The sequence below is a fragment of the Sardina pilchardus genome, chromosome 6, assembly GCF_963854185.1.
Source record: "Sardina pilchardus chromosome 6, fSarPil1.1, whole genome shotgun sequence".
Taxonomy (NCBI): Eukaryota; Metazoa; Chordata; class Actinopteri; order Clupeiformes; family Clupeidae; genus Sardina; species Sardina pilchardus.
In genome coordinates this window covers 10,879,977-10,903,479 of record NC_084999.1, presented here as the reverse complement: position 1 = coordinate 10,903,479, position 23,503 = coordinate 10,879,977, and the positions used below count along the sequence as shown (strand labels likewise).

Genomic DNA, 23,503 nt, shown 5'->3' with positions numbered 1-23,503 from the left:
CTGATGAAAGCATTTTCTCAAGTGTGTTATGCATTCAAGTGTTCAAGTGGTTTCCCATTCACCATTGCTAATTAGCTCTATTAGCGGTGTGCTTTAAAAGCCCTGAAGAACCAAAAAAAAATGCAGCAACATATATAACAACGGTGCACAACTACTATAACTACTACTATAACCACATAAGACTATACTGGGGACGATGAGCATGCAGAGAATAATTAGATCGAGATAGAGGCAGCAAGAGAAAAAAAGAGAGACAGAGTGAGGGCGAGAGAGGGAGTGAGTGAGTGAGCGAGAGAGAGAGAGATAGGGAGAGAGAGAGGGGGAGAGGGACAGAGAGAGAGAGACGTAGAGAGAGAGAGGAGGGGGAGAGAGAGAGAGGGGGAAGGAAATCAATACAGGCATGTTAGTGACATCTGGGGAAGACAAAGAGCTCGGCCCGGGTGCATGAGCGTTCACAAAACCCTGATCGCAGCCACGTGGCTCTGAGTCTAGGCTACTTCTGCTAAGCTTATTTCCTCTGTTTTTTAATCCACGCACGGCACAATCAGCACGGGCCAAGGCCCCAAATACCCTTCAATTCAGTGCATTTGATGGCCGTTATACTTGATGGCCGTTGGATACTCCAACTGCACTAAGGAGGGCTGAGAACACCACTACTCATCTAATGAATCATCAGGTCACTCTGTCACCTCAGACCAATCGGTGGCTTTGTGCATGAGAACAGCCCACTGTGCATACACACAAGCCTGTCCGTGCACCTTAACCTATAACATCTCAAAACAGGAAATCCCAAAAGTGTTGTTCTAAATCCCTTAGACAGCAGGTACTCCCCCCCCCCCGCCCTACACACATGCACACACGCATGCACGCACAGTCGCACACGCACACGCACACGCACACACACACACACACACACACACACACACACATAGCCAAGTCATAGCCCCATGCCCACTATAATCCTATGATTAGTTAATTATTTTCTCCTGTGTGGCTGTTCTGGCTCTTATCTTGTCTGATAGCTTTTACACTGCCAACCTGCTGACTGCATTTTATCGATCCAGCATATGTATGCACTCCACTCTATGGGTGCATGCCTATGTATGTGTGTGTGTGTGTGTGTGTGTGTGTGTGTGTGTGTGTGTGTGTGTGTGTGTGTGTGTGTGTGCATGTATGTGTGCGTGTGTATGTGTGTGCACGCGTGTGTATATGTGTGCGTGTGTATGTGTTTGTTTTGGGGAGGTGGTGACCCAATTAGTCATATTAAAAGCCCACCTGTCACCCTACACCTCGCCCCCCAGCCCCGGCCCCAAAAAGCTGTGCCCAAATCTCCCTCACATTACAGCCAATAAAGCAAGAGACCGATGCAGCATGATGAGAGGAAGGGCAAAATAAAGAGCAGTTGGCTGTGAGAGAGAAGGGGAGGACACATCCTGGTGTCTCTTCCTGTGCGCGTCCTATGGAGAAGGCCTCATCTATAATTGATGTGTCGAGCTCGCAGGCTCTCTTGAGCTGACAGAGAGAGAGGGGCGCTGCCCTTTCACACAACCATTCACACTGTGCATCTGATATAAACACCAGAGTCCCCCCCCTCGAAAAAGTGAACTCTCAACCATCAGGAGCATCCTGATGACCAATAGGGGAATAAACCAGATTACTGATTAAACTCCAGACTAAGGCTACTTGATGGGGGCATCTCGCCTGAGCCAGAAAGCTAAAGTGTAGGAGTCGAAGTGTGTCTCTTGACACAACAAACAACTCAGCCACAATTTGTAACGTCATTCAGATAACTCCTGATTTATTTCACTTCTAAAAGCATGGCATGCGGAAAATACCAAAAAATAACAAGTGACGCTTCTCTGATTGACAAACAAATGGAACAACACAAGAATGTGTATCTAAAGTAGTTAACACAGATGTGTGTTTGAGGGGCTATGGTGACAAACAGAATTTAACACTAATGCCTATCTTACACAACACTATCACTATCTGCCAAGATGCAGCTGTACCACTGCATCTATTGTGAGAAGTGAGAGGCAAAAACAAAAAAACACACATTCACATGGACAACTATGAAGGAAAATGTGTGCCTGTCAAACAGCCTCCTGTTGTTGCGTTTCACATGAGACTTGCCAAGCAATGGCCGCATTTATTAAAGCACAACACCAGCAGTCAGGGCTGGGAACACTACAGAATCAATGGTGAGCAGGGAGACTCTGACGAGGAATGTGAGAACCCATTCAGTGGGTTAAAAACGCATTGCACTCACAACAAAGGCCTGCCTTGTGTTCATTGTGGACTTGGGAGACCAATGAAATACTTCCACACTTTGAACGAAACATGAAATTGCTCATTTTTAACTCCTACACCCCTTCATAAGGGAGGGGGACTGAGGTACCAGACAACCTGCTGGATTTCGAGCTAATTTGAGGAATGACAATGCCACTGTGGTTGGCATCTGCTTTTGGCTTGGCATGACTCATGATAAAGCAACACCCCATGATCCTGTCAAACGACCAACAGCCATCATTTCCATTTCTACTGAAATCTTGAGTCATTTAATCCTATTTTCAACATTCCACTGACACCATGAAAGGGCTCCAGAAACAGAACCTTGTTTCCAACAAGTGAATGTCCGTGAAAAGTCCATTTTAATTGATCTTCTCTGCATGATGACTTGATTAAGGCAAGCACTTAGCCTAACAGGCACAAGTCCTCTTGTAAATCCAAAAAGTCACTTAATTTACTTCATCCCCAAACTGTGTACTGTTTCTTAAATATTAGTTTATGACGTGAGTAGCTATGTGGCAATGACTGGAATGTACCCCACTGTAGCCTACAGTTGAGCATCTCCTCAGCTCTTAAATGGCATTAGGCTAAATCTAGCATGGCAATGTAAGTTACTAATACTCTACCTAACAAAGTGTGAACAAAACCTAAAGAAATTCAGAAGAAGGCTACAATTAAAACATCAGTCATTTATCTCCCAATTTGGATAAACTTTTCTTTGAAGTTTGAAGTTGTAGCAAGACCCCTGAAAAAAAAACTGAAACATCTGGATTCACCAGCGCCATCAACTTCTAAGTGGTCATTTTGTTACTTGGATTAAGCACACAGTAGCCTAGAACAGTAGGTGGCGCAAAATACAACTGTGAAGAATGAACAGTTTCCAGACCAATTATTTAAATGGCTGTGAAGTGGATGTTATGTTTCTGTTGGGTTAAAAAGAAAACGCCTGTGGCTCGTTTCATTTCTTATTCTATAGAAATTCGAATAAAACGAGTGTTCAGTCGATTCTGTCGGTTTGCTCTGTTTTCAATTTCCTATCCAGTATTTTAGTACTGCCACACATAGCTTTAAAATAGGCTGCTGGAGTCAGAACATTGCCTACACAATAGGCACTACGAATCTCCGGTCGCATGTTTTGAGTCAATAAATGGTTATCAAAATACCAATATGCTACATGCGCCCACTGGCAGTATTATACCATAGTGATGTTAGACTCAACTAACAAGTAACGTTGATCGCTATAGGCTAAATGCCCTGTTTGATGAGGTGAGGATAATCTTGTAGCAGCTTACTAGTTTTAACTTATTTGACGAGTGATGACCTGGAAAACGACGTATGCTACAGACCAGTAACTGTTTCATTGGTAACAGTTTTTAAATAGCAAAGCAGCCTAAATGATAAAGCTGACAATATGCTCCACCAAATGCATAGCGTGCACATAAGAGCGTTGCAAGAGGAAGTGGATCCAGATAAATGAGAAAACGAAATCTCATCACATCAACTTCCTTACCAGAAGACGTAGCCTGTCAACCATTCCTCTAGAACACCTATCTGAATTCCCAAATCGTAGGAGGTCAATCGATATTGCGTTGTTAAATATAATGTTTATATTGACGTGGGCAATTTCACACGCGTAGCCTCTGTAGAAATATCCTTTCAAATTCCTGACGTGTTTTGTTCACCCTTCTTTCGGCGCCGTATAGACTACAGGTTCCGCTCTCTCTCTCTCTCTCTCTCTCTCTCTCTCTCTCTCTCTCTCTCTCTCTCTCTCTCTCTCTCTCTCTCTCTCTCTCTCTCGTTTCACTTGTGCAAAGAATGTAGAGCGCCCGCGTGACGTCCCTCCAACTAAACACGGATGACAACCAGCTCCAGGGTGAAGGGAGGAAAACAAAAAAGTTGTTAAAGGCAAATCCAAGAAACGGCAGAGTGGATAAACACCCCATCCCACGCCTTCAACACAGCCTACATAAACATAGGAGTGCAATCCCTATACAACGCGAAAATGATTGAGCAGACAGCCTGATTACTGTCAGTTATTCCAAGTAAAAAATGATTGTTGTGGCTATACCACTGCAACTTTTTGGGATAACCAAAAGAAGGTAAACAATGCGTGAAAAATACCCTGTGAACTTACTAGAAATAAATCAAATAAGGTTTCCATACTGGGTGAACTAATGCACCCAAACTCGCAGTGGCGCAGACAAAGTGACTTTGAAATGACAATGGTAGCAGGAAATGAGGGAGTTTGGTCTTCTTTTAGGTAAAACCCGTGGCTGCAACTTATCTCCTTTAGAGCAAGGCCTAAACATGTGCACAAATCCAATTTAATCCAATACAGTTCCAGTTAGTTCCAAAACACGCGCGTCATTAACAGAAATTCCATAGCCTGCCTACATCCAAAAATGTGTAGCCTTAATTTATTAACGCGACGAAACCTATAGGCAATTCGTTGTACGCAGTTATTAAGGCAACCTCCATAAACCCAGTTTGGGATAATAAAGAATTAGCTAGCCTTGTCTTGTCTCTGTCTTTATGTCGTTGGGAAAAAATAACTTCCGCTGCTGCATTCTGATCCACAGAGAATTGACCTGCGAACAATAGATGTCTTCTGATAAATCACGTAGCCCAAAACTGTTTGACATTGAGACGGTTTGACACAAAGCTTTCGTCACCTAGTTGACGAGCAACTGAAGCCTTCAATCGACTTTTGAAGGTACATTAAGACTTAAGACATCACCGACTGACAACAGTCTTTTGCTTTTATGCGCAAACACTGTCGTTCCTATAAAACGTTCACCACGTGTGTTTTTTTTTTTATCAAGTGATTAGCTACATCACGTTGCACCCCAAGCGCCTTCATTTTCACTATGTCGACTGATGAAGACACAATGTTGCCAGAAGGATAAAGGGAAGATCGGGTTTTAAAATGTCGTCATTTGAAACTTAGACAAAATTAGAGGAGGCGACCCCCTCCCTTCTCCACCCGCATCCAACAGATCCAAGTAACCCCCCCTCCTCCTCACAGTACACATAGGCTACAGACAGTAGTCGCGACCCATCCCCTGCAAAATAAGCATAGTATCTAACTACCCCCACTGCTTAATCCTCCTGAAAGCTGTTTCTGAATCTTTGGGTACCTGACGCCAAGTAAAGACAGCGCTTCACCAAACACCTAATATACGCAATGATAAGCTTAACAATTCGACAGTATACACCCACCATCCAGTACTTGGGAAATGATCGCTTTCACAATATGCAGAAGAATCACTTTATAAAGGGGGGGTAAGATACTACTACAGAGGCTCGTCCAGTAAGAGCCTACTATAAGTTCCTCACAATGAAACATCTAAAATACAAAACAGCTGACGCAGCACTGTATGAGCTTTCCTTGGCCAGTAGTAAACTATTACCCAACGATCGAACATTTTTTCTCTTATAGGCTACAACAGGATTATGTGTAATTGTTAACATGAAGAACCATGAAGATTCAAATGGAGACAAATTGTCTCTGACTCATAGTGATTATAGGAAGCACCGCGTTACTGTCTACCGGCAGCCTATCCATTACAATAAAATGAATGAATCCAACAAAGTTTATTCAGTGCGTATCAAGAACAACGAGTGGTTCGTTTTACAAGTGTGTGAATATATCCTCGACGGTATGACATGGCAAAATACACTTAGACAGTTTTCGTTCAACTTACCAAAGTGAATAGCTGCCCAATGCCGAACATCAATCAGGAAAAAATTAGGATGGTTCGCGGGGGAAGAGGGCTGAAGGTGAAACCATGCGCTGTGGAGACCTGCACATGATTGAGTGAGCCGCGACCATTGCATCAAAGGGGATCACTAATAAGTCTTTCCAGACATATTAAGTGGAATATGAAGTGATTCGCTATGAAAAAAAACGTTTAGGAAAAGCATTGCAAAAATGTGATGTGAAACGATTAAGATTAGAAACTGTTTGGGGTAATTTGATGTACTATGTTTACAATTTGTTTTGCGACGCACCTTTCCGTTTCAGTGATTGGTTTGTCCCGTATTAAACAGAGTCGGCTCATAACACCGAGCTTTCAGAAGTCTTATCGACACTTCACTGATTGAAGATAAATGTACTCATGATTTTGTTTTCCGTATGTTATCTTTATATATGTTAGTATATGATGGGGGGGGGGGGTACGTAAAGACGTACCTCGTTATCTCTTGCATTGTTTGTCTAAGTTGGCCCACATTTTCTGTGTTTGTATTGATTACACTGAAATGGTTTGTCTGTTCCCTACATTTATTTATTATGAATATGGGGTCAGGATTGTGAGGAAATGTATTTGGAAAAAAACACAAACATGTTTCCCTTAAATACATTGTCATTACTATTTGTAGACTGCAGTCAACAGTATAAATCATGTATAGCCTAAACACAAAACCGCCAATCCTCCAGGCAACTTGTTCTACAACAAAAGACATGGAAATGAAAGGTAGCTTATTATTTAACCGTGGACAGACACTGCTGTGCCAGCTGAACTCCTCAACTGAAGGGATTCAGAGTAGATTATTGTTTATGTGTTTGTTTCTCCAAGCAACGTTTTCCCACTGTTTGTGAAGAGACAAACCAGTTTTGGCAATTGTAGTGATCCAGTGGTCTTAGGCTTTTTCATTTGTTTACTAATAGACTCTGGAGCTTCGCTTGCTGGGACTCTGCCCCTACATCCCCACCAACCCCCCCCCCCCCCCCACCCACACACACACCCTCTCTCTCTCTCACACACACACACTCACTCACTCATTCACACACACTCTCTCTCTCTCTCTCTCACACTCACTCACTCACTCACACACACACAGACACACACACACACACACACACAGTTGTTTGCTCAGCTGAATTCAGTCATATCACAGCAACAGTTGTGAAGTTGTAGTTACTTTGAGCAGCCCTCTGGCACAGCAGGAGAGTGAGCAAGATGAATGATGACTGCTCGCCATTACATTGTCCTCCTCATGCAGTCACTGGAGGTGTAATTTCAAACCCCCCACACCTGTCTTATTTATTACCTGAGTCAGTGACAATAACATAAAAAAAAGTGAAATGTCTGTGCTCCACAGTTTCAATTTCTCGCTGATGTAAGCATTGACCCAACTTCCCCCTGAAGGTAATTTTAAAGGCCACGTGGCCAATCAGTGAAACTTTAAAGGGACGTCTCCATGCAAACAGGTCTGGCCTGGCCTGGGTAAATAAAAGGGGACATGTACACACCTTAGGGCGTCACCAGGAATGCCGAGAAGTGATTGTAAAGTTGCAGTCAGACACACCTGACGCAGGTCTGCAGTTCAATTAATTATCGTTTTGTTTATGTTTCCATGTTGAGAGAGTGGATGGTTTGGTAGTTCAGTGGTAAGGGTTTCCTCGGCTGCCATGAACAGAAAACATGGCCTTAGGGATTTTGGTTGAAGAGGGGGACTTGGGATGGGTATGTGTGTGCTTGGGGGTGTTAGGGTGGAGGAGGGGGGGGCGGGGGTATGTTACCACAGTGGCTATGGGCAGGTCTTGAGTCGGGGGGGGGGGGGGGGGGGGGGGTATGTTACCACAGTGGCTATGGGCAAGTCTTGAGTCAGAGCAAGCCCATGTGCAGCGTGATGTGAAATATTAATGAAGTATCATGTTACTTCCTTTTGAAAAAAAAAGACGAGCCAGATTACACCTTTTCAGCTGTGGTCTCCCTCTTTCTCTCTCTCTCTCTCTCTCTCTCTCTCTCTCTCTGGCTTGCCACGTCTCTATCTTCTAAAGCTGTCTTATCCTACTCCTCCGTCTCACCCCACATCCCCATAACCCACCCTCCTCCCTCGTCTCTGCCGCCACCTCCATTTTGCGCCGGCTCCTATTTTATTTCACAGAAAAAAAAAACACACAACTCCTTTGCTTGCCTTCAGTTTCCCTCTTATCAGGTTCCGCTGCGACTCGGCAGGGATATCCGCCCACACGAATTGATCATTCTATTTTAGCCCGGTTGTTTGGAGAGGGGAACACATCCGGCATGAGAGCCTCAACATGCAATGGAAACCGCCACTAAACCAACCCTCATCCAAAGCTGCCATTTAGCCTCAGCCATGTCACGCTGTTAGCCCCCATCAAGTCAATCAATGGGCCAAACTCCTCTCTCCTATGTAGGCTATATGTAAGAACCTACTGTGTTTGGTTGGAGTATTTATTGTTTATTTCATTTCTATTATTCATGGCTTATTTTTCTCATTGCTTCCAATTGGAGCAGATATGAACAGTGTGAGAGCTGAGGGCACTAAAGACCGTGGGGGGAGGGTGGAAAGTACCCCCGTACTCAAGCCCCTCTTTTGCCTCTTGTGCTTTTTGTCTCTCTTGTCTTGTGGTCACGTGTCTTTGACCCATATGATAATGTCATAATGCAATGACCTATATGATATTGTCATAATGCAACAATAAGATAATGATGCGCAGAGCAGAGCGGAGCGGAGTGGAGGAGAGCGGAGTGGAGGAGAGCGGAGCAGGGAGCTGACGGTGCAGCGAGGACTGATAGGATGCATCCGTGATTAGCGGTGTGTTCTGCCTGCTCTCTTCTGCAGCAGCAGCAGCAGATGCACCTCACCCTCTCCCTCCTTCCTCTCTCCCTCTCCCCCCGTCCCTCCCTCCCTCACTCACTCACTTACTCCTTCACTCCCTCAGTCACTCACTCACTCCCTCACTCACTCACTCAGTCATTCGCTGCATGCTCAACTCCCCCGTGATAGCTGGATGAGCAGGGAGTTATTTTCATCCAGACCTGGCTCCTGTGCTGCAGAAGAGGAAGTGGCGACGAAATGTGCCCCTAGCTTCTGCCACAGATGTACACGTTTGTGTGCGTGCGTGCACACATACACACACACACACACACACACACACACACACATATGCACGCAGACACGCGCGCACACACACACCCACACACACACACACGTGTGCACACACACACATTCACACACCCTCAGACATGCAAATTGCTACACACAAACACACACAGTCAGACATGCACACTGTCTCATACACACATAGATAAACAGGCATGGATTTCTAAAAAAAAAAGACATTCCTAGAAAAAAATAAATAAAAAAAAGAATGCATAAAGGTACACAACGGAACAATGGGAACAACGGACACATTTGCCCATAGACAGAACCCCAGACAGTATGTATGTACTCTGACTATGTAGAGCCAATTATCACTCACATACAAAGAACACAGTTGATATGTGCACCCACAAAGTCACAGCTGCACCAGCAAAGTCCCTAAAACATTGCCTTTGCGCGTCATATAGAGGGGGAGGGTTGGAAATGTACTTTATCACTGTACACATGCTTTAACCACATGCTTTCTAACACACATACAGTACATACACACCCACACCCCCCCCCCCCCCCACACACACACACACACTCTCTCACACACACACACACACACACACACACACACACACACACAAACTCACAGAACATTTATATTCCACATTTTCAAGTGTCAACCTAGCTCTCCTTAAAGATGGCAAGAGTAATACGTCGCAAATGTGCATGACTCACAATCATAGACCTGAAATGGTATGATCATCAGTCACGTTCTATATGTATCCATATCCTGTTTTTGAGCTGTAAAGCAGGAAGTAGTCTTCTTTAAATCTTGAAATGTGCTGTGTGCATTTGATTTCTTTTTCTTTTCTTTCTTTTTTGAACACTGAGGACCTCATTTTGTGTTGCGGTCGTTAGCTTTGTGTGACAGGTACGGCACCGCTGCATCCTCCATCTTCTTGTGGCACCGTTGCCATGGCTGGTAGGCTAAACCTGATTGATTTGATGCACCAGGAAGTACAAATCACTTCATTAGGCTGTCTGGCTAGTTATCACATGCATGTTTTGTTGTTGTTGTTGTTGTTGTTGTTGTTGCTGCTGCTGCTGCAGCACCACATGAGGGGAGAAAACCATTTCAATTTCACCTCAAATCTTCACAGACTGTTCTCTATATACCAGTCAAAACGACTCACCTTAGCAAGATAATCATCAACAACCCAGATTTTCACCGCTGTCAAAGGTTCCGGGGCAATAACCCATTTATCACCCGTTCCTCCTGCACTTCATCAAGGAGAGTGAGTCATCCCCCATTTCCTTCCACCGCCGACAATGCCTCTTTTCACTGCACATGTGGCCAACTAGCAACACGCCAGTCATATCAGGAAAATCAAACGTGTCTGCAGCCTGTCTCATTCTGTTACAAACCTGTTTGTATTAGTGTATTAAAGACTAGAAGGGGGGGGGGGGGGGCAGAGAGGTGATTATAATTCTTGCCACTGATAAGCACAACATGTCCCCATTTTAGCTATAAGGCAAAATGTGACTGTCCTGTATAAGCCACATATGAGGCAGTCAAGGAATCCGAGGCACACCAATCAAGAGCAAGTCCCCATTTTAGCATTTCAGTCATAGCCAAACAAAGACATCTATGTTGATGTGAAGACGTCTCTCTTTGTCCTGTGAATTTATCTACCATTTCACACAGAGAATTTATTTCACTTTGAACACAAAGTGAAATAAATTTTAATATCTGCCATTACGCTGTGAGTTTATTTTAACCCCCCCGAGGCACCTGAGCTGTCTGCAGCCCCATAATTACACACCTGAATCACTCCTCATCTGACAGACAGACGCTAGTCATTCGTGGGCTTAACTTCTAATAGGCCCAAAGCTCTCATGCTGGAGCCTACAACAGAAAAGGGGACAAAACAGAGCACAGATGGGTAGAGTGCTATACGGCACAATCTCCTCAGGGTTTAATCACGCCAGAGATGATACGGAATGATTTGTAAAGCTGTCATCATCACTTACTGTTGCTTTTTTTTTTTTTTTTTTAAACAAAGACAATGGCTGCATTTACCCAATATCTGTATATGTGCCTAACAGGATGACAACTAAGGATAATGACTAAGATCCTCCCTCCTAAAGTTCATCTTGAAGTGAATGAAGGAGATTAATGTACATATTGTCTTTGCATCAGCCGTGAAGATCACACACGGCAGAAAAGAACAGGTAGAGGAGGAAGTGTGGGGGGTATAGAAGACAAAGGGTTCCTGAGCTTCTGAATAAAACATAACCCGGCGTGTCGAAAAAGAAATGCTACAAAGAAACATGGATATACTCGCCTTCGTCTGACGAGATTGATAAGAGTTATGAGCTGCTGTTATTTGAACATGTGAATGATGAAAATGATGGTGCTTGTTATTCATTATTATTTCATGTTGAATGAGTTTTAATGGCTAAGTAATAGAGGATGTTTTTTATGTTCTTAAAAGTTATTTGGTGTAATAATATACTAATGTGAGAAAATAACAAGATTTGATGTGTTTCCTATATTTACCATATTATTTTGTCACGGGTTCATCTTAATTAGTAAGCTGGGGTCAAAGTGTAATCCAATCAAATTTAGGGATAATTGATGAGGCTAAATCCAAACACATAAACAAATACTGAAAATCGTGTGATGGAGCAGGCCTGTCGTCTAGACAACTTCACATATGATATTGATTATCTTTTGTTCAGTATTGTCGACAGCTCCTCACCCTCAAGGTCCCATGTACACTATTATCTAGCACAGGATCCAATTACATCAAATTGCACCCCTTCCCAGCCAACACCCATCTGTTTCAAACATTCAACTTTGATCTGCAAATGTCATATATAGTTTAAAAACAATCATGTGTGCATGTGTTTTTTTTTCTTTCTTTTAATTAAAAGATACTGCTATGTATTTAATCTGAAGATTAACTGTTTGTAGGCTACCTGTGCGTGTAAGTGTGTGTGTGTGTGTGTGTGTGTGTGTGTGTGTGTGTGTGTGTGTGTGTGTGTGTGTGTGTGTGTGTTATTGTATTGAGTGTGTAAGGGGAAAGAGAGAGAGAGAGAGAGAGAGAGAGAGAGAGAGAGAGAGAGAGAGAGAGAGCGAGAGAGAGAGAGAGACTCATTCTAAGTGGTGTCAGGGACAGCTGTTGTTCGTGTGGAGTTGAACACAGCACCAGTCCTGTAATTAGACGGATGCTTCAGTTTGGTGAATGCAGCTGAAAAGAGAGGAACTTGATGCCTCAGACTCAAATTACTTTAAGAACACATACACACATGCACACACACACACACACACACACTCACAACGCGCACACACACACATGCACACATAGACACAGACACAGACACAAACACACACACAAACAATCAAACATGCACACACGCACACACACAAACAGAATCGAAAACACAGATACACCCACATATGCATGCAATACATTCTCAAATGAATCAGAAGGCATACACATGATATACATATTTAAGTAGTAAAAATATCTGCCATTCCATCAAATGTCAAACATAATCAAGAGTGTTTGAAACATGAGAGTAAAAAAATCTCTACTTTTTTTTAACCAATATGCAGATATCATAGTGTGAGTGAGAGACACTTGTGTTGAGTGCAGTTTCAAAACAGACCCAACTTCACAGGAGGAAAGAGGAAATCATGGAGGTGCTGCTGTTTTTTCGTTCGGAGGGGGATGGGCAGTTTTTTAAAGTTCCCCTCCTCCACCCTTATGCTCTCTCTCTCTCTCTCTCTCTCTCTCTCTCTCTCTCTCTCTCTCTCTCACCCACTGATTACATCTCCCTAGTCACACACAAACAGTGCCCATAAATGCAACTGTCTGTAAACAATGTTAGAGTCTGAATATGCCACTGCTTGTCACAACAACGAAGGCAAAGTTGCTTTTGTTGATTCATGCCGTCTGCTCTCAGACAGTTGTCATATTACACAAATGACCAATGATTCTAATGTGTGTTTTTAGGGTAAGAGCTCCTACACAAGAATCCAGCCAAAGAGAATACATCTGAAAGTAGACCTTCAGTTATTCCCTGCAAACCACAAACGGCTATTGACAAGACCGCACCTTTATTTCAGTTCACATACAGTGTCTTTGCACAACATGTCTTTTTTAAAATTATATTGTTATTATTATTTCTTATTTAAACCATTCAAAATCACACTATTGCTCCCCATGACATTTAGCCAACAATAAACTGTTGACTGAGGTTGGTAAATCACTAAGAAATCCTAACGTTCTGTGTACATTGTTTCTACCTTATCTGCTCATATGTTCTAATTGCAGATGTTCTAGTAACTTGGTTCAAAGGGCCTTTCTAGGTCTCCCAACAAATCAAAATGAGAGAAAGCAAGATCGTAACGTAGATTTTTTTTTTTTTTTTGCCTCAGTGGAGAGCAACATGGCTTAACCAGGGCGAGTTCCTGAGCTTCATGACAAATTAAAGTGACACAAACAAACAGTCGTTTGTGATGGAATCCCGTTCGCTTATCAGGGAGAGACATGGTCATGGCACTAATAGGGTATGTGAGTGAGTGAGTGAGTGAGTGAGTGAGTGAGTGAGTGAGCCCCTCAGCCCAGTCCAGATGGGTACAGATGCGTACGGGGGCATTGTGGTCATCAAATCCCCTGTCTATACGGCCGCGCTGTCGTGGACGTCCTTTGTGTCTCTCCCGTGGATACTGATTGTCCCACAAAAGGGAAATCCCATTAGTGCAGCAGGGTACAGCAGTGCACTCAGTTCTCAGTAGCACTCAGGCATTCCAGCTCTGCCTGCCCACACAGCTAGCAGCTAATGACAGCCACATGGGGAGATCAGCACAGATGATGTGCTTATATGCTTCCTGAAACAGTTACTACTACTACTAAAATACTACTATACTTAATAATATCCCTATATTTACCATAATGTTGTTGTAGTAATGGAAATTACCAGTATAGCTATGAGATAACTACTAAGATTACTGCCATACTATACAACAATCCAAAAACATTATAGTTGGTGAAATCATTAAAACATGTGTAAACAAATGTTATGTTGTATGTTTCAATTTTTACTCCAGTCGGCTAAAATGACGTTCAACTTCAGCAAGGACTTTATAGTAAAGTGACCTTTTAGAGAAATACTAAGAATACTTTTAAGGGGTACAGTCAGGACTCTGGTCATTACAACCATTATGAGAGCTTCCATCACCAGCTGGGCTCTTAATCATAGCAACAATAGCTCTCCTCACACCTCACCTCAGATCTTTACAGGGGCTTTCCACTGGCCTTTTAGATGGGAATGAGCATGCCCCCATGTTTAAACAGAGGGAAGGGACTAACCTGGTGTGGCCCTATATATGCCCCTGCAGGGGAGAGGCATATGCCCCCTGCATCCTCACCACTGGCCTCCCCTCCCTGTCTCCTTCACCTCACTGGTGGATAGTTCTGAGAGACCACAGTACAGAAGCCGTATAGTGGTGTTCAGCACCCATTTTGACCTTCCCAAAGAGCTGCTGTGACCTCAGCATAATCTATACTCCCACCACATGATTTCCTGTGTTAGTTCAGATATTAACACTCCTAGGCCTACTTCTGTTTCTCTAAAGACCCGTGTGAAAGATTTTCCTATGACAATATTTGAGGATTGACTCTTCTTCTTTTGTATCTGGAGCTGCTCATCGCTATATTATACTGTAACATGTAAACAACAAGAGAGAGTACACAACATCTGTATGTAAATAGAGTTGAATAAGCAAATGTTTTTGTTGTTGATTTGTTTACCATGTTTTTTCACATCTCTAGTGATTGTGAGAGCCTCATGTTAGTATATCTGTGAAATAGATTGTATATATATATAGATATTATGCATACTAAATAAAATATAACTATACATGAAGTGTACATAGCTCGTGAATAAAAGAACATGCCCAAGCAAATTGAACAAGAAACTGAAGTTGGTGCATAGCCAGAAAGATTTTCTTCTTCGGTCCACTGCAGAAAAATGACCATGACTGGCATGAAATGCAATGTCATAGGCATATAAAAGCAAATACACAGGCTGACTAAATCAAGTTTGTTTAGAAAGAGAGGTGTTTCATATGAAACATGTATCTGTTCTGATTTTTTTTCTGCCCTTTAGTATAGATCCTGAATTGTAATGATTGTAAAGGCAAACCGCGGCTGTCTGCTCTAATCTGCGGCGAGATGCAGTCCCAGAGGGCCTTGGGAGATGGCTGAGCTCATCGGGAAAACCAAAGTTTTTTTCCCAGGGCCTTCTGCAGGGGTCCCAGGGGAATCCATTGTTCATGCTAATTCAAGGCACAATGAAATGCATATTACAAAATAAATTGGATCACACTATTGTGGGTGTGTGTTATCATAACCGTACTGATAATAGTTTAAAAATGTGGTGTCCTGTTTTGCAGTTGGTGTGGTCTTACTCCATTTCTCTTTCTTTCTTTTTGTCTAACCCCCCTCCCAACACACACACACACACACACACACACACACACACACACACACACACACACACACACACACACACACACTCCCCTCCTCCCAGTGTGTGTTTCTCAAGAACTGCATAATGCATGCAGTTGCAGGGCAGGTATAATTTTGAATACTGATTTCCCTATTGGTGGCCAGCTTTCTTCACAGAGGCCCCGCATTCCACTGGCTCCTGTGAGTCATGTTATACTCTAAACCGTCCTGAATTACCAGACTCACAGACAGATGGAAACAAACTAATGATCAACAAACTACCAGAGCCACTGGCTAAACACCAAACAAAGGCCCAAATACAACAACTAGAGGCAGCGTAGTGCATGAGAGTGAGTGTGTGTGTGTGTGTGTGTGTGTGTGTGTGTGTGTGTCTGTGTGTGTGCGATAGAGAGAGAGAGAGATAGAGAGAGGGAGAGAGAGAGAGAGTGTGTGTGTGTGTGTGTGTGCAAGAAAGAAAGAGGAGAGAGAAAGTGTGTGTGTGTGTGTGTGTGTGTGTGTGTGTGTGTGTGTGTGTGTGTGTGTGTGTGTGTGTGTGTGCGTGTGTGTGTGTGTGTGTGTGTGTGTGTGTGCATGTGTGTGTGTGTGTGTGTGTGCATGTGTGTGTGTGTGTGTGTGTGTGTGTGTGTGTGTGTGTGTGTGTGTGTGTGTGTGTGTGTGTGTGTGTGTGTGTGTTTGTATGTATAGCGTATCTTTGCAAGTGGCTCGTTTAGGGAGGTGGAGCTGTTACGGGCTGCGAGCCACTGAGACGGGGGGACTACAGAAAAGAGATAAAGGAGAAGGGGGGGGGGGGGGGGTTGTGGCCGTGCGCTATATACCACTTAGCTGCTGCGCTGTCCTTTGACACAGTTCACAGTCCACAGCACAAACTGAACAGACTTACAGCGGGGACTCCTCATCTGCTGACACTCACAAAACTAGCATGTCCCACTCTGCCATGGCCCTATTCCACTGTGGCTCATATGCAATGGTGAAATATTTATATGGCGCTTTATTGATGATATAGCAAAATTAGCTGTCTTCATTGTATAAACTTCAAAAAGTAAAATACAAAAATGTCTTGATCAAGGGATGGCAAGGTTAGATTTCAGAACAAATTTGAATGGGTGAGATCTTACAGCCTTTTTTTATTGTAGCCTAATCTCTATGTAATACACTCCCAATAGCATATGAATTTTGAGGTCCAATCTACTCCAGAGAATGTGTCTTTATTGTTGATGAAAGGCTCTTTTATGCCGTGCATATATGCCTATAGTAACAGCGTGTGTCTTAGACCATGTTCTGTCAGTGAAATATGGGACACTGATTCAAGCCAATGCCATGAAAAGTATAGCCCTTATTTAAACTTAATGGAAATTATGTCAGTCATCCAACCTGTTTTTGACAACACAAATTAAATTGATTAGCATCATAGTGTGTATGTGTTGCCTGCCTTTAAGGCACTAAATGCAGGTCTCTCTCTCTCTCTCTCTCTCTCTCTCTCTCTCTCTCTAAAATCTTTCTCCAAATTCAAGCATCATTCTTCACAGCTATTTCATTGTCATGTAAATGACCTGTTTGCAGTGCAATCCATCAAAGCATCTTCCCGCATTTCATCTTCTCCAGCCTCTCTCTCCACAATACCTGTAATTAGGTTTGGAAGTGTGTGTGTGTGTGTGTGTGTGTGTGTGTGTGTGTGTGTGTGTGTGTGTGTGTGTGTGTGTGTGTGTCTGTGTGTGTGTGTAAAGGCTTCACAGATGGATCTCCTCTGAATTACACACTTAAACAAGACATAAGACATGCTCTGCTCATGTTCAACGTCATACTGCTTATCTTCCAGAGTATACGTGTGTGTGTGTGTGTGTGTGTGAGAGAGCATGTGCGTGTGTGTGTGTGTGTGTGTGTGTGTGTGTGTGTGTGTGTGTGTATGTGAGCGGCTGCGTGCGTGCGTGCGTGCGTGTGTTGAGGTTGTACCTCTGCGTTCGTTTAGGGAGGGAATGCTTTATGGCTTGCTGAAGGTGGCTGTTGTGTATAGCTCATGGCTCCGCTGTTGAGGTGTTGAGCGTAGCCCATGTGCATGGGCAGGGAGTAGGACATGCAGTGAGCTCCCTTACACACTCTCCTGCTGACTCCTCCTGATCAGATGTCTGATCTCTCCCTGTGTACTCGCTCATAATCTGGGTCTCACTCTCTCTTACACACACTCCCACTCCACCCTCTTTAGAGGAGTGGGCATTAAGATTGGTGTTGTTTTGATTGCCTCTGCTCCACTAACTGCAGGGCAACTGTGCTCAAACAACAATTTTTTTTGTGTCTATATGGTGTGTATGGCATTTCTCTGCCGCATTCAGGCATGCATTATTAATAATAACACAGTTTTTTAAGGATTTTAGCTTTGTTCAAATATCAGTCAGTCATGTACAGAATAAAAAATGCAGTGGAGAAAAACTTAAGGCTTGCAGTAAAAGTATGCATGTATTATAAGTTTAACTCTGAAAATATGCTGTTTTCTTTGAAACATTTACATGGCTTCTTATATTTTCATTTCGCCCTGTTGCTTTACTTCCCCAAACCCCTGACACGCAGGGAGCTATGCTGTGACTTACGCCATGGCAACGACTGCACCTCCCCCTCCCCCGACCTCCTCAGATGAGCTTCCTCCTGCACCGCCGTTCTCACGGCAACAGTCCCATCCCTGACAACTCCTGTCTCGTTGTATGAAACACTCTTCTCTGGAAGACTAAGCACTCTCCTTTGGGGTTAACTTGTTTTTCTCCATATCATGACATTTTCATGCAACACCTAGGCTCCTGAGCATGGGTCTTAAAGGATTTAGAGAGTCAAGGTTGATGTTGGTGTTGGTGTTAATGTGTGTTTACTCTGTACATGTTACAGTATGAGTGTAAAACATGGTGCACATTAGGATATGTTTGCAGTATATGCTTTGGTTAAACACACCGGTGTGACAAAAAGCTGTTTTCAGCAATAGCACAATTCAGATCCTTTGCCGCAAAACACAATGTCACAATACATGCTATTGATTTTTCTTTGTTAAATTCAAAAAAGTTGTGTCACATCAAAAGTGGTGAAAAACGTGCTTGGGGTTTAAATAATAATCAGAGGCAGTTTGATCCAATACCAATTGATAGATGTGGATAGTGAAGTAAGTAAAAGTTTGTTTCACAATTGAATGCAAAAGTTGCTGTGACACATCCTATGAAAGAAAGATGAGAGTCACTAGCTGTCTAGTGCTGATTTTGTAGACTATGCTGGCCAATGCGGATACGGATGAGCTTTTCAGGGTCGCCAGTGAAGGTGCCAGGCTTGACCTGAACTGTCAGATGCTGTTTTCATGAATCCACTTACGGCAGCTGATGTGCCTCTGTGACAGCACACCAGTCACGTCGTCACTGCACCTGGGAGAGAAGTGTGTGTGTGTGTGTGTGTGTGTGTGTGTGTGTGTGAGTGAGTGTGTGTGTGTATGGGAGGTGGGGGGGGGGGGGGGGGGGGGCAAGGGACTATAGGGTATCAACAAGACAAGGTCAGTTCTTGTTACCTGCTGTGACACTGCCTCTAAATATCACCCATGAAGCAGGTTATGAAGAGACCTGGGTTTGCTTGAACAAACTTCCTTTCTTGATTGCACAACTTCCTCCACAAAATGAATGTGTGTCCTTGTGGCAGAAAATGATGTCAGTGGAGTCCAAGGTCGGTGTCTGCATTCACCAGAAACAGACAATGCAACACATGATCAAGGTAAATAATGACAAAGATAATATAAAAATCCTTCACATATAGGCTTTAACTGAATGTACTCAGCATAATCTGCTCTAATGGCACAGAGCAAAAGACAGCATTGCTATCTGTTTTTCTTTCTTTTTTTTTTTTTTTAAAAGAGAATCATTTTGGAGAGAGTCAGTCCTAAAAACAAAGCCTTGTGAGTGGCCCTGCCCCAGCAGGCTGTCGAAATCTGCATTTCAAAGTCTGACTTCAGGTCTGGTTGACTGTAACAAAGTGCCTCTTGTATCACTGATCTGCGGCCCGGTGCGTAACCTGAGACGCCTTAAACATAGCCGTGCCTGCCTTGGGTGACTGAACAGGCTCCGGCCAGCCGCGGAGAACAAAATCATGGTGCATCACATCAGGACAGATCAAACTGAAAGGGAAAAAGGCATATATTCTCTCAAATATATTCCTGAGATACATAAAAAGAGAGTGAAAGAGATGGCGTGTGTCAGAGAATTTCTGTGCTCTCTTCGCAGTGTCTGTGCTGCTCTATTCTCCTTTCGTCCTCTCATTTTTTTTCTTTTTTTTTTTCTCAGGCTTTATTTATCTCAGAAAGGTAGGCTTCACAAAGCCCTGCCATTGTTGATGACAAACTCCATGATTGATAACTCCCCTCTTGACCGTAGTCTGACATGATAAAAGAAGTGAGGGCTGGGGGGGTGGGGGGGTGGGGGGGGGGGTGACAGAGAGAGGAAGAGAAAGAGACACAGAGAGTGATAGAGAGAGAGAAGAGAGAGAGAGAGAGAGAGAGAGAGAGAGAGAGAGAGAGAGAGAGAGAGAAGAGAGAGAGAGAAAGTAGGACTTGGTGGACGCGGGTGGGTTGGGGGGTGGGGGGTGGGGTGCGTGGTGCGTATACAACCCCTCAAGGTCAGAGTGTCCGGGCTTTTGTTCTTCAAATGGGGATGAGTCGCCCAAGCGAGAGGAGCGCAGGAACAGATGTTTTGACACAATGAACATGGATCGCTTACTGCTTACTCTCCCTCTGCTGGGCCCTGGACGCTACTTGGGCCAGCACTGAAGGGACTAGCGCAAAATGGTGCAAGAATGAGGTCTGGGAGGGTCTGATGCAGAGGAAGCGTTAAGTGTATGTGTGTGTGTGTGTGTGTGTGTGTGTGTGTGCGCGCGTGTGGATGTGGGTGTGCGTGTGTGTGTGTGTGTGTGTGTGTGTGTGTGTGTGTGTGTGAGAGAGAGAGAGCGAGAGAGAGAGAGAGAGAGAGAGAGAGAGAGAGAGATGGCAGCGGGGTTTGTGAGTGTGTGTATGTATGAAAGAGTGATAGAGAGCTCGTGTCCAGGTCATATGTTCTTTGGAAGGTGAGTGCTGGGAAAATAGAATGTGCCGGGGTGTGTGTGTGTGTGTGTGTGTGTGTGTGTGCGTGTGAGGAAGTGGGGCAGATGGTAGAATTCAAGAGTTCTACGGTGGGTGGCACCAGTGACTCGATTAGCTGGTAAGGTGTCATATTACACCAACTTATTCACACTTCCAAAACAGCACTGACATTCAATGGAGACATTCACTAGTGAAGCGTAGCCTTAATGAGATCCACTCTAAAATGGAATAATGCTTGCTATACTACATTATCAAGAATAAATCATTGAAAGATGTCAAATACAGACTAAGATATTACAGTGAGAGGGCCCTCATAAATTGATTTTCTTGTGTTTAATTGGACTTTAGCTTGTTTACCCTTTAAAAGGCTAAATCACATTCACGGAACAAAATATAGTTTTAACAGTGAAACGTTTGTCTTGTAAATCCAGTCATTGTTCATGTTCAACACAGACAAATAAAGAAATCAACAATACATTTTCCTTTCTCTATTCTTTTTTATCTTTATATAATTCCCCCTATATGCCAGAGCCGTACAGTAGTGATCTAGCAAGATTCAACTGCTCCCTGCCTATTTTAGCTGTTAGGTCTGCTTGTTGACAATTAGCACATTATCACTTCAAGCAGTTTTGTTTCCCATAAGTGACTCTCTGTCGCTCTCTGCTGGTGAAATACTGTAAAGCAAGTATGACGACCCCTGTTCAAAAACCAATTACTGTAAGTGAGGATGGCCATAACATAGGCTACGCTGGATTTACACCTGACAAAAATTAATAAAACCGGATAATAAATAGCATTATTATTATTATTACTATTATTATTATTATTATTATTATTATTATTATTATAAGTAAACGGTTAAAAATCTCAACTTCGTCAAGAGAGGACCTGCACACCTTGATAGGGTTTTTTTTGCAGGTGCAGCTTTTTAAAGGTTCAATATTGTAAGAGATAGGAAAAAGCGCAACACTGCTTCTTTAGAATCACCACTTTATTTGACTAGAGTGACGTTTCGGCACTAGGCCTTCATCAGAGTGATGTGACTCTGATGAAGGTGCCGAAACGTCACTCTAGTCAAATAAAGTGGTGATTCTAAAGAAGCAGTGTTGCGCTTTTTCCTATATCTTATAAAAAATCTCAACTTAAAATGTATATTGCTCAGCTGTCCATAAATCTGTCACGTGTCTTCTCTGGGCCTCCATAGGGGAGGAAGAGGGTAATCAGGTCTGTTCATCCGACAGTCCATGGAAGCCTCATATGGTCTTTTACACACAGTGTGGATCAGTGGGAACGCCCCTCGAGGATCGAGCATCGAGGATCAAGGAGAAATGTTAAGAGGCACCCTGTGTGTCTACTCAACATTAGCATTTTACTGTTATGCCCCTTTGCCTACCTGTTCCTCTCATTTAGCCTACTCTTTAATGTAAAGAACTTTCGTGAATGCAGTTTAAAAATAAATAAATAAATAAAAAACTGTGCTACAGCCTACAAATGAACTGATATGACTTTTCTTGAAGAAAAATTTGTAGGCCTGCCTATACATAAATAGGTTTTAAATAAAGGGCAAATATCAAATACACATGAATACAACAAAATATGCTGTGCACACAAGCTGTTCAACTAGCCTACCGCCTAACAGGTTTGCAAATAAAACAATGTCTTGCCCAAGAAGATGAAAGCTATCAGCCACAAAGCTCTGTGATACCAAGCTAAATATTCTAATAGAGCACCTGACAGTTGTCCTTATAAAGTAGGCTATAGCCCATGAGACAGCCTTTAGGTGCTTCTCAACATGCCTCCTCGATCATCGATGCTCGATCCTCAAGGGGCGTACTATCCCATTGTTTTCACCCCATCATTCTTTATGTCGATCAGTGAGAATCGAGGCCCGAGGAGCGAGGGAGGACGTATTTAAAAGCCCAAATGATCATCTTTCTGAATAACCAAAAGGAGGTGGATCATACTAACTAAGTAATTTTCAACTTTATTGTAGAAGCTGGAAAAAGGTACATCGTAGAACTGTTGCCCATGTAGGCTCTGTGATAGTGTGTGTGAGTGTGTGTGTGTGTGTGTGTGTGTGTGTGTGTGTGTGTGTGCACGCTTGCGTTCAATTAGCTTAAACTAAACCTTTTCTTTCTTTCTTTTTTTTCACCAGTCTGAGCAGGCAGGTGTTAATAACCAAACAGCAATTTTATTATAGGGCTGGTAGGCTACAAGCTATTGAAAACTTAGTTCAAGGGGGCAAAATCTTAAAATTATTCTGGCTGATAATAATAATAACAATAATAATAATAAGAAGAAACAATCCGATCATTGCTTTCGGCCCTGTCTAGCCAACATAGTTTTTGGTGTATCTTTTAACCCTGGCAACTTCCAATGGGCCTAGGTTGGGCGGGCCATTAGGCTCACTTAGGCTAGGCCTATATGGGCTTATGATTGTAGGCTGAGTCAAGTTTTTGCAGTAGGCTAGAATGTTGTTGTTGTTTTTTTTTTTTCCCATCATATCGTTATGTTAACATAATATTGCATGTTCTTTCCTTACAGGGAATTGGGAACGCGTTCAAAACATGACAAGACGTTTTCACTCATATCTGAACGCTAGATGTCTCCCTTCCCCCTTAATGCATCGACCACGTTGAGCACCATATCGGCCTAGAGAAGTTCATGGCCTTGTTGCATTCCCCCGTCTCCGCGAGGAGCTCTCCGTACAGCAGTCGCCATTTTGAAATCCAAATCG

At 43.2% G+C, this 23,503-nt stretch overlaps 1 protein-coding gene across 1 annotated transcript in view; it reads right to left on the bottom strand.

Annotated features, from left to right (window-relative positions):
• Positions 1-3,938, bottom strand: part of LOC134082577 (zinc finger protein 516-like) — a 39,482-nt gene extending 35,544 nt beyond the window's left edge. Inside the window, exon 1 of the mRNA XM_062538391.1 lies at positions 3,800-3,938. The gene's annotated coding sequence lies outside the window, so the exon portion shown is untranslated. The remainder of the gene's footprint in view (positions 1-3,799) is intronic.
• Positions 3,939-23,503: the final 19,565 nt, after the last annotated feature.